This window comes from Ranitomeya imitator, chromosome 5, assembly GCF_032444005.1.
Source record: "Ranitomeya imitator isolate aRanImi1 chromosome 5, aRanImi1.pri, whole genome shotgun sequence".
Lineage (NCBI taxonomy): Eukaryota > Metazoa > Chordata > Amphibia > Anura > Dendrobatidae > Ranitomeya > Ranitomeya imitator.
The window spans coordinates 709,133,809-709,145,774 of record NC_091286.1 but is presented as its reverse complement, the minus strand read 5'-3'; the positions used below and the strand labels follow the sequence as shown (position 1 = coordinate 709,145,774).

General features: G+C 52.8%; 1 protein-coding gene across 2 annotated transcripts in view; it reads left to right on the top strand.

Moving 5' to 3' along the window:
- Positions 1-4,531: 4,531 nt before the first annotated feature.
- Positions 4,532-11,966, top strand: part of NRBP1 (nuclear receptor binding protein 1) — a 49,148-nt gene continuing 41,713 nt past the window's right edge. For both annotated transcript variants that reach the window (XM_069728623.1, XM_069728622.1), the window contains exon 1: positions 4,532-4,664. The gene's annotated coding sequence lies outside the window, so the exon portion shown is untranslated. The remainder of the gene's footprint in view (positions 4,665-11,966) is intronic.

Below are 11,966 nucleotides of genomic sequence, written 5' to 3'. Positions count from 1 at the left end.
CCTTTCATGTGGCTCATCCTGGTCGGCCTGGGGGTTCTGGTGAGGGTTCGGTGACCCCTCCTCAAGGGGGAGTACTGTTGTGAGTTCTGTGGCTGAATTCACTCCTGTGGTCACAAGTGGTATTGCAGCCTCTGGGCTTCCTCCCTCAGGTGTTTTGGTGAGCTCGTTGGCTGCCTTGCTATTTAACTCCACCTGAGTCTGTCTTCCTTGCTCCTTGTCAATGTTCCAGTGTTGGATCTGAGCTACTGCATCTTTCCTGTGGCCTGCTGCTCTGCTAGATAAGTGTTACTTTGTTTTTGTTTCCGTTTTTTCTGTCCAGCTGTGCTTTTCTCTTTTGCTGGAAGCTCTGAGACGCAAAGGGTGCACCGCCGTGCCGTTAGTTCGGCACGGTGGGTCTTTTTGCCCCCCTTTGCGTGGTTCTGCTTTAGGGTTTTTTGTAGACTGCATAGTTCTCTTTGCTATCCTCGCTCTGTCTAGAATATCGGGCCTCACTTTGCTGAATCTATTTCATTCCTACGTTTTGTCTTTTCATCTTGCTAACAGTCATTATATGTGGGGGGCTGCCTATTCCTTTGGGGTATTTCTCTGAGGCAAGTCAGGCTTGTATTTCTATCTTCAGGCTAGTCAGCTCCTCAGGCAGTGCCGAGTTGCATAGGTAGTGATAGGCGCAATCCACTGCTGCTTTTAGTTGTGTGAGGATAGGTTCAGGTATTGCAGTCTGCAGAGATTCCACGTCTCAGAGCTCGTCCTATTGTTTTTGGGTTATTGCCAGATCTCTGTATGTGCGCTGATTACTGCACGCTGTGTTGCCTGATAGCACAGCATTACAGATATCGTTCTAAAGTCGCTCAGTGTGAAGGTACCTTTAGTCTCGCTCTTAGTCTCTGTCAGTCTCTCTCAATCTCTATCAGTCTCTCTGTCTCTGTCAGTCTCTTTTCAGTCTGTCTCTTTGTCTGTCTCTCTCAGTCTCTGTCTCTCTCAGTCATGGTCTCGCTCTCTGTCTCGCTCTCTATCTCTCTCAGTCTCGCTGTCTTTCTCTCTGTCTCAGTCTGTCTCTGAGTCTCTGTGTCAGTCTCTCTCAGTCTCTGTCACTCTCTAGCAGTCTCTGTTTAAGGCTCTCTCAGTTTGTCTCAATCTCGCTCTCTGTCTTGCTCTCTCTGTCTCGATCTGAGTTTCTGTGTCAGTCTCTCTTTCTCGCTCTCTCTGTCTCTGTGAGTCTGTCTGTCTCTCTGTCAGTCTGTCTCTCTCAGTCTCTTTGTCTCTCAACCTCGGTCTCGCGCTCTCTGTCTCTCTCTCTGTCTCTCTCTCAGCATCTCTCTCTTGTAATGTGGTCCTGTAGCGGGGTGCAGGAGTTATACAGGAGCGACTGGGGTGAGGGGGTTACACAGGGGGTGAGGGGGTTACACGGGGGTGAGGGGGTTACACGGGGGGGTGAGGGGGTTACACGGGGGGTGAGGGGGTTACACGGGGGTGAGGGGGTTACATGGGGGGTGAGGGGGTTACATGTGGGGGTGAGGGGGTTACACGGGGGGGTGAGCGGGTTACACGGGGGGGTGAGCGGGTTACATGGGGGGGTGAGCGGGTTACATGGGGGGGTGAGGGGGTTACACGGGGGGTGAGGGGGTTACATGGGGGTGAGGGGGTTACACGGGGGGTGAGCGGGTTACATGGGGGGTGAAGGGGTTACACGGGGGTGAGCGGGTTACACGGGGGGTGAGGGTGTTACATGGGGGTGAGGGGGCTACACGGGGGGTGAGGGGGTTACATGGGGGTGAGGGGGTTACACGGGGGGTGAGGGGGTTACACGGGGGGTGAGCGGGTTACATGGGGGTGAGGGGGTTACACGGGGGGGTGAGCGGGTTACACGGGGGGTGAGGGGATTACACGGGGGGTGAGGGGGTTACACGGGGGGTGAGGGGGTTACACGGGGGTGAGGGGGTTACATGGGGGGTGAGGGGGTTACATGTGGGGGTGAGGGGGTTACACGGGGGGGTGAGCGGGTTACACGGGGGGTGAGGGGATTACATGGGGGGCGGGGTGCAGGAGTTATACAGGAGCGACTGGGGTGAGGGGGTTACACAGGGGGTGAGGGGGTTACACGGGGGGTGAGGGGGTTACACGGGGGGTGAGGGGGTTACACGGGGGTGAGGGGGTTACATGGGGGGTGAGGGGGTTACATGTGGGGGTGAGGGGGTTACACGGGGGGTGAGGGGGTTACACGGGGGGTGAGGGGGTTACACGGTGGGTGAGGGGGTTACACGGGGGTGAGGGGGTTACACGGGGGGTGAGGGGGTTACACGGGGGGTGAGGGGGTTACATGGGGGTGAGGGGGTTACACGGGGGGTGAGCGGGTTACATGGGGGGGTGAAGAGGTTACACGGGGTGAGCGGGTTACACGGGGGGTGAGGGTGTTACATGGGGTGAGGGGGTTACATGGGGGGCGGGGTGCAGGAGTTATACAGGAGCGACTGGGGTGAGGGGGTTACACGGGGGGTGAGGGGGTTACACGGGGGGTGAGGGGGCTACACGGGGGGTGAGGGGGTTACACGGTGGGTGAGGGGGTTACACGGGGGGTGAGGGGGTTACACGGGGGGTGAGGGGGTTACACGGGGGGGTGAGGCGGTTACACGGGGGGGTGAGGGGGTTACACAGGGGGGTGAGGGGGTTACACAGGGGGTGAGGGGGTTGAGGGGGTTACACAGGGGGCGGGGTGCAGGAGTTAGAGGCGACTGAGGTGAGAGGGGTTACACAGGGGTGAGGGGGTTACACGAGGGGGTGAGGGGGTTAAACGGGGGGTGAGGTGGTTACACGGGGGGGTGAGGGGGTTACACGGGGGGTGAGGGGGCTACACGGGGGGGAGGGGGTTACACGGTGGGTGAGGGGGTTACACGGGGGGTGAGGGGGTTACACGGGGGGTGAGGGGGTTACACGGGGGGGTGAGGCGGTTACACGGGGGGTGAGGGGGTTACACAGGGGGGTGAGGGGGTTACACAGGGGGCGGGGTGCAGGAGTTAGACAGAGGCGACTGAGGTGAGAGGGGTTACACGGGGGGTGAGGGAGTTAAACGGGGGGGGTGAGGGGGTTACACAGGGGTGAGGGGGTTACACGGGGGGGTGAGGGGGTTAAACGGGGGGTGAGGTGGTTACACGGGGGGGTGAGGGGGTTAAACGGGGGGTGAGGGGGTTACACGGGGGGGTGAGGGGGTTACATGGGGGGTGAGGGGGTTACACGGGGGGGTGAGGGGGTTACACGGGGGGGGGGGTGAGGGGGTTACACAGGGGGGTGAGGGGGTTACACGGGGGGGGTGAGGGGGTTACATGGGGGGGTGAGGGGGTTACACGGGGGGGGGGGTGAGGGGGTTACACGGGGGGGTGAGGGGGTTACACAGGGGGGTGAGGGGGCTACACGGGGGGGTGAGGGGGTTACACGGGGGGGTGAGGGGGTTACATGGGGGGTGAGGGGTTACACGGGGGGGGGTGAGGGGGTTACACGGGGGGGGGGGTGAGGGGGTTACGGGGGGGGGGGGTGAGGGGGTTACACAGGGGGGTGAGGGGGTTACACGGGGGGGTGAGGGGGTTACATGGGGGGGTGAGGGGGTTACACGGGGGGGTGAGGGGGTTACACGGGGGGGTGAGGGGGTTACACGGGGGGGGTGAGGGGGTTACACAGGGGGGTGAGGGGGTTACACAGGGGGGTGAGGGGGTTACACGGGGGGGGGTGAGGGGGTTACATGGGGGGGTGAGGGGGTTACACGGGGGGGTGAGGGGGTTACACAGGGGGGTGAGGGGGTTACACAGGGGGGTGAGGGGGTTACACAGGGGGCGGGGTGCAGGAGTTATACAGGAGCGACTGGGGTGAGGGGGTTACACAGGGGGTGAGGGGGTTAAACGGGGGGGTGAGGGGGTTACACAGGGGTGAGGGGGTTACACGGGGGGTGAGGTGGTTACACGGGGGGGGGGGTGAGGGGGTTACATGGGGGGGTGTGGGGGTTAAACGGGGGGGTGAGGGGGTTAAACGGGGGGGGTGAGGGGGTTACATGGGGGGGTGAGGGGGTTAAACGGGGGGGCGAGGGGGTTACATGGGGGGGTGAGGGGGTTACACGGGGGGTGGGTGAGGGGGTTACACGGGGGGTGGGTGAGGGGGTTACACGGGGGGAGCCTGGATGGATGAGGCTTCTCCTAGTAGTTTACGGCCCCTTTAAACTTAAAAAAAAATAAAATTAAAATGTGAACAAGAAGCCGCACTGTGATTGGCCGATGAAACTGGTCGCTATGGACACCACACACTTCAGTTTCTGGCATTGCTGTAAACGAGTCTCTTGCTTGGACAGAAACCGCGCACTGTCAGGCCACGCCCTCTGCAGAAAGCAACGCCCACTTCACAAGAGCAGAAACCGGAGAGAAAAGACCTGTGCGGCACGCCGTAGTAGTGAGACGTAACGACGTGTGGCCAGTAAGATATTACGTCATTACGTCTATCAGGAAGTACGTGCCCTCATCCCGGCCCCGCCCAGCTCACCCAGGTCCTTACGTAGCACGTTCTGTGCGTCTGACGTCACCCGTGCCGAGGCTTCAGCTGACGCAGGTTGTCACCATACAGCCGGGACCGGAGACCGAGACCGAGACCGGAGCCTGAGGGACGAGCGCAGCCTCCGCACATTCCCGGTATACCGCCCCTCCCCCCGTGCATTATATACTATACCGCCCCTCCCCCTGTACATTATATACTATACCGCCCCTCCCCCTGTACATTATATACTATACCGCCCCTCCCCCTGTACATTATATACTATACCGCCCCTCCCCCTGTACATTATATACTATACCGCCCCTCCCCCCGTACATTATATACTATACCGCCCCTCCCCCCGTGCATTATATACTATACCGCCCCTCCCTGTACACTATATACTATACCGCCCCTCCCCCTGTACATTATATACTATACCGCCCCTCCCCCCGTACATTATATACTATACCGCCCCTCCCCCCGTACATTATATACTATACCGCCCCTCCCCCTGTACATTATATACTATACCGCCCCTCCCCCCGTACATTATATACTATACCGCCCCTCCCCCTGTACATTATATACTATACCGCCCCTCCCCCTGTACATTATATACTATACCGCCCCTCCCCCTGTACATTATATACTATACCGCCCCTCCCCTGTACACTATATACTATACCGCCCCTCCCCCTGTACATTATATACTATACCGCCCCTCCCCCTGTACATTATATACTATACCGCCCCTCCCCCTGTACATTATATACTATACCGCCCCTCCCCCTGTACATTATATACTATACCGCCCCTCCCCCTGTACATTATATACTATACCGCCCCTCCCCCTGTACATTATATACTATACCGCCCCTCCCTGTACACTATATACTATACCGCCCCTCCCCCTGTACATTATATACTATACCGCCCCTCCCCCTGTACATTATATACTATACCGCCCCTCCCCCTGTACATTATATACTATACCGCCCCTCCCTGTACACTATATACTATACCGCCCCTCCCCCTGTACATTATATACTATACCGCCCCTCCCCCTGTACATTATATACTATACCGCCCCTCCCCCTGTACATTATATACTATACCGCCCCTCCCTGTACACTATATACTATACCGCCCCTCCCTGTACACTATATACTATACCGCCCCTCCCCTGTACACTATATACTATACCGCCCCTCCCCCTGTACATTATATACTATACCGCCCCTCCCTGTACACTATATACTATACCGCCCCTCCCTGTACACTATACTATACCGCCCTCCCTGTACACTATATACTATACCGCCCCTCCCCTGTACACTATATACTATACCGCCCCTCCCTGTACATTATATACTATACCGCCCCTCCCCCTGTACATTATATACTATACCGCCCCTCCCCTGTACACTATATACTATACCGCCCCTCCCTGTACACTATATACTATACCGCCCCTCCCTGTACACTATATACTATACCGCCCCTCCCCCTGTACATTATATACTATACCGCCCCTCCCCCTGTACATTATATACTATACCGCCCCTCCCCCCTGAACATTATATACTATACCGCCCCTCCCCCTGTACATTATATACTATACCGCCCCTCCCCCTGTACATTATATACTATACCGCCCCTCCCCCTGTACATTATATACTATACCGCCCCTCCCCCTGTACATTATATACTATACCGCCCCTCCCCCTGTACATTATATACTATACCGCCCCTCCCCCTGTACATTATATACTATACCGCCCCTCCCCCTGTACATTATATACTATACCGCCCCTCCCCTGTACACTATATACTATACCGCCCCTCCCTGTACACTATATACTATACCGCCCCTCCCTGTACACTATATACTATACCGCCCCTCCCTGTACACTATATACTATACCGCCCCTCCCTGTACATTATATACTATACCGCCCCTCCCCCCGTACATTATATACTATACCTCCCCTCGCCCTGTACACTATATACTATACCGCCCCTCCCTGTACATTATATACTATACCGCCCCTCCCCCTGTACATTATATACTATACCGCCCCTCCCCTTGTACACTATATACTATACCGCCCCTCCCTGTACACTATATACTATACCGCCCCTCGCTGTACACTATATACTATACCGCCCCTCCCCCCGTACATTATATACTATACCGCCCCTCCCTGTACACTATATACTATACCGCCCCTCCCCCTGTACACTATATACTATACCGCCCCTCCCCCTGTACACTATATACTATACCGCCCCTCCCCCCGTACATTATATACTATACCGCCCCTCCCTGTACACTATATACTATACCGCCCCTCGCTGTACACTATATACTATACCGCCCCTCCCCCTGTACATTATATACTATACCGCCCCTCCCTGTACACTATATACTATACCGCCCCTCGCTGTACACTATATACTATACCGCCCCTCCCCCTGTACATTATATACTATACCGCCCCTCCCTGTACACTATATACTATACCGCCCCTCCCTGTACACTATATACTATACCGCCCCTCCCCTGTACACTATATACTATACCGCTCCTCCCTGTACATTATATACTATACCGCCCCTCCCTGTACACTATATACTATACCGCCCCTCCCCCTGTACATTATATACTATACCGCCCCTCCCTGTACACTATATACTATACCGCCCCTCCCCCCGTACATTATATACTATACCGCCCCTCCCCTGTACACTATATACTATACCGCCCCTCCCCCTGTACATTATATACTATACCGCCCCTCCCTGTACACTATATACTATACCGCCCCTCCCCCCGTACATTATATACTATACCGCCCCTCGCTGTACACTATATACTATACCGCCCCTCCCCCTGTACATTATATACTATACCGCCCCTCCCCCGTACATTATATACTATACCGCCCCTCCCCCTGTACATTATATACTATACCGCCCCTCCCCCTGTACATTATATACTATACCGCCCCTCCCTGTACACTATATACTATACCGCCCCTCCCCCCGTACATTATATACTATACCGCCCCTCCGCTGTACATTATATACTATACCGCCCCTCCCCCTGTACATTATATACTATACCGCCCCTCCCCCGTACATTATATACTATACCGCCCCTCCCCCTGTACATTATATACTATACCGCCCCTCCCCCGTACATTATATACTATACCGCCCCTCCCACTGTACATTATATACTATACCGCCCCTCCGCTGTACATTATATACTATACCGCCCCTCCCCCTGTACATTATATACTATACCGCCCCTCCCCCTGTACATTATATACTATACCGCCCCTCCCCTGTACACTACAGTGGGGCAAAAAAGTATTTAGTCAGTCAGCAATAGTGCAAGTTCCACCACTTAAAAAGATGAGAGGCGTCTGTAATTTACATCATAGGTAGACCTCAACTATGGGAGACAAACTGAGAAAAAAAAATCCAGAAAATCACATTGTCTGTTTTTTTAACATTTTATTTGCATATTATGGTGGAAAATAAGTATTTGGTCAGAAACAAAATTTCATCTCAATACTTTGTAATATATCCTTTGTTGTCAATGACAGAGGTCAAACGTTTTCTGTAAATCTTCACAAGGTTGCCACACACTGTTGTTGGTATGTTGGCCCATTCCTCCATGCAGATCTCCTCTAGAGCAGTGATGTTTTTGGCTTTTCGCTTGGCAACACGGACTTTCAACTCCCTCCAAAGGTTTTCTATAGGGTTGAGATCTGGAGACTGGCTAGGCCACTCCAGGACCTTGAAATGCTTCTTACGAAGCCACTCCTTCGTTGCCCTGGCGGTGTGCTTTGGATCATTGTCATGTTGAAAGACCCAGCCACGTTTCATCTTCAATGCCCTTGCTGATGGAAGGAGGTTTGCACTCAAAATCTCACGATACATGGCCCCATTCATTCTTTCATGTACCCGGATCAGTCGTCCTGGCCCCTTTGCAGAGAAACAGCCCCAAAGCATGATGTTTCCACCACCATGCTTTACAGTAGGTATGGTGTTTGATGGATGCAACTCAGTATTCTTTTTCCTCCAAACACGACAAGTTGTGTTTCTACCAAACAGTTCCAGTTTGGTTTCATCAGACCATAGGACATTCTCCCAAAACTCCTCTGGATCATCCAAATGCTCTCTAGCAAACTTCAGACGGGCCCGGACATGTACTGGCTTAAGCAGTGGGACACGTCTGGCACTGCAGGATCTGAGTCCATGGTGGCGTAGTGTGTTACTTATGGTAGGCCTTGTTACATTGGTCCCAGCTCTCTGCAGTTCATTCACTAGGTCCCCCCGCGTGGTTCTGGGATTTTTGCTCACCGTTCTTGTGATCATTCTGACCCCACGGGGTGGGATTTTGCGTGGAGCCCCAGATCGAGGGAGATTATCAGTGGTCTTGTATGTCTTCCATTTTCTAATTATTGCTCCCACTGTTGATTTCATCGCACCAAGCTGGTTGGCTATTGCAGATTCAGTCTTCCCAGCCTGGTGCAGGGCTACAATTTTGTTTCTGTCGTCCTTCGACAGCTCTTTGGTTTTCACCATAGTGGAGTTTGGAGTGTGACTGTCTGAGGTTGTGGACAGATGTCTTTTATACTGATAACAAGTTCAAACAGGCGCCATTACTACAGGTAATGAGTGGAGGAAAGAGGAGACTCTTAAAGAAGAAGTTACAGGTCTGTGAGAGCCAGAAATCTGGATTGTTTGTTTCTGACCAAATACTTATTTTCCTCCATAATATGCAAATAAAATGTTAAAAAAACAGACAATGTGATTTTCTGGATTTTTTTTTCTCAGTTTGTCTTCCATAGTTGAGGTCTACCTATGATGTAAATTACAGACGCCTCTCATCTTTTTAAGTGGAGAAACTTGCACTATTGCTGACTGACTAAATACTTTTTTGCTCCACTGTATATACTATACCGCCCCTCCCTGTACACTATATACTATACCGCCCCTCCCCCTGTACATTATATACTATACCGCCCCTCCCCCGTACACTATATACTATACCGCCCCTCCCCCTGTACATTATATACTATACCGCCCCTCCCCCTGTACATTATATACTATACCGCCCCTCCCCCTGTATATTATATACTATACCGCCCCTCCCCCTGTACATTATATACTATACCGCCCCTCCCCTGTACACTATATACTATACCGCCCCTCCCCCTGTACATTATATATTATACCGCCCCTCCCCCTGTACATTATATACTAAACCGCCCCTCCCCTGTACATTATATACTATACCGCCCCTCCCCTGTACATTATATACTATACCGCCCCTCCCCTGTACATTATATACTATACCGCCCCTCCCCGTACATTATATACTATACCGCCCCTCCCCCTGTACATTATATACTATACCGCCCCTCCCCCCGTGCATTATATACTATACCGCCCCTCCCCCGTACACTATATACTATACCGCCCCTCCCCCTGTACACTATATACTATACCGCCCCTCCTGTACACTATATACTATACCGCCCCTCCCTGTACACTATATACTATACCGCCCCTCCCTGTACACTATATACTATACCGCCCCTCCCCCTGTACATTATATACTATACCGCCCCTCCCCCTGTACATTATATACTATACCGCCCCTCCCCCTGTACATTATATACTATACCGCCCCTCCCCCTCTATATTATATACTATACCGCCCCTCCCCCTGTACATTATATACTATACCGCCCCTCCCCTGTACACTATATACTATACCGCCCCTCCCCCTGTACATTATATATTATACCGCCCCTCCCCCTGTACATTATATACTAAACCGCCCCTCCCCTGTACATTATATACTATACCGCCCCTCCCCTGTACATTATATACTATACCGCCCCTCCCCTGTACATTATATACTATACCGCCCCTCCCCGTACATTATATACTATACCGCCCCTCCCCCTGTACATTATATACTATACCGCCCCTCCCCCCGTGCATTATATACTATACCGCCCCTCCCTGTACATTATATACTATACCGCCCCTCCCTGTACACTATATACTATACCGCCCCTCCCTGTACACTATATACTATACCGCCCCTCCCCCCGTACATTATATACTATACCGCCCCTCCCCCCGTACATTATATACTATACCGCCCCTCCCCCTGTACATTATATACTATACCGCCCCTCCCCCTGTACATTATATACTATACCGCCCCTCCCTGTACACTATATACTATACCGCCCCTCCCTGTACACTATATACTATACCGCCCCTCCCCCCGTACATTATATACTATACCGCCCCTCCCCCCGTACATTATATACTATACCGCCCCTCCCCTGTACATTATATACTATACCGCCCCTCCCCTGTACATTATATACTATACCGCCCCTCCCCGTACATTATATACTATACCGCCCCTCCCCCTGTACATTATATACTATACCGCCCCTCCCCCCGTGCATTATATACTATACCGCCCCTCCCTGTACATTATATACTATACCGCCCCTCCCTGTACACTATATACTATATCGCCCCTCCCTGTACACTTTATACTATACCGCCCCTCCCCCTGTACATTATATACTATACCGCCCCTCCCCTGTACACTATATACTATACCGCCCCTCCCCGTGCATTATATACTATACCGCCCCTCCCCTGTACACTATATACTATACCGCTCCTCCCTGTACACTATATACTATACCGCCCCTCCCCCTGTACACTATATACTATACCGCCCCTCCCTGTACACTATATACTATACCGCCCCTCCCTGTACATTATATACTATACCGCCCCTCCCTGTACATTATATACTATACCGCCCCTCCCCCTGTACATTATATACTATACCGCCCCTCCCCCTGTACATTATATACTATACCGCCCCTCCCCCTGTACATTATATACTATACCGCCCCTCCCCCTGTACATTATATACTATACCGCCCCTCCCCCTGTACATTATAAACTATACCGCCCCTCCCCCTGTACATTATATACTATACCGCCCCTCCCCCTGTACATTATATACTATACCGCCCCTCCCCCTGTACATTATATACTATACCGCCCCTCCCCCTGTACATTATATACTATACCGCCCCTCCCCCTGTACATTATATACTATACCGCCCCTCCCCCTGTACATTATATACTATACCGCCCCTCCCCCTGTACATTATATACTATACCGCCCCTCCCCCCGTACATTATATACTATACCGCCCCTCCCCCCGTACATTATATACTATACCGCCCCTCCCCCTGTACATTATATACTATACCGCCCCTCCCCCCGTACATTATATACTATACCGCCCCTCCCCCCGTACATTATATACTATACCGCCCCTCCCCCCGTACATTATATACTATACCGCCCCTCCCCCCGTACATTATAT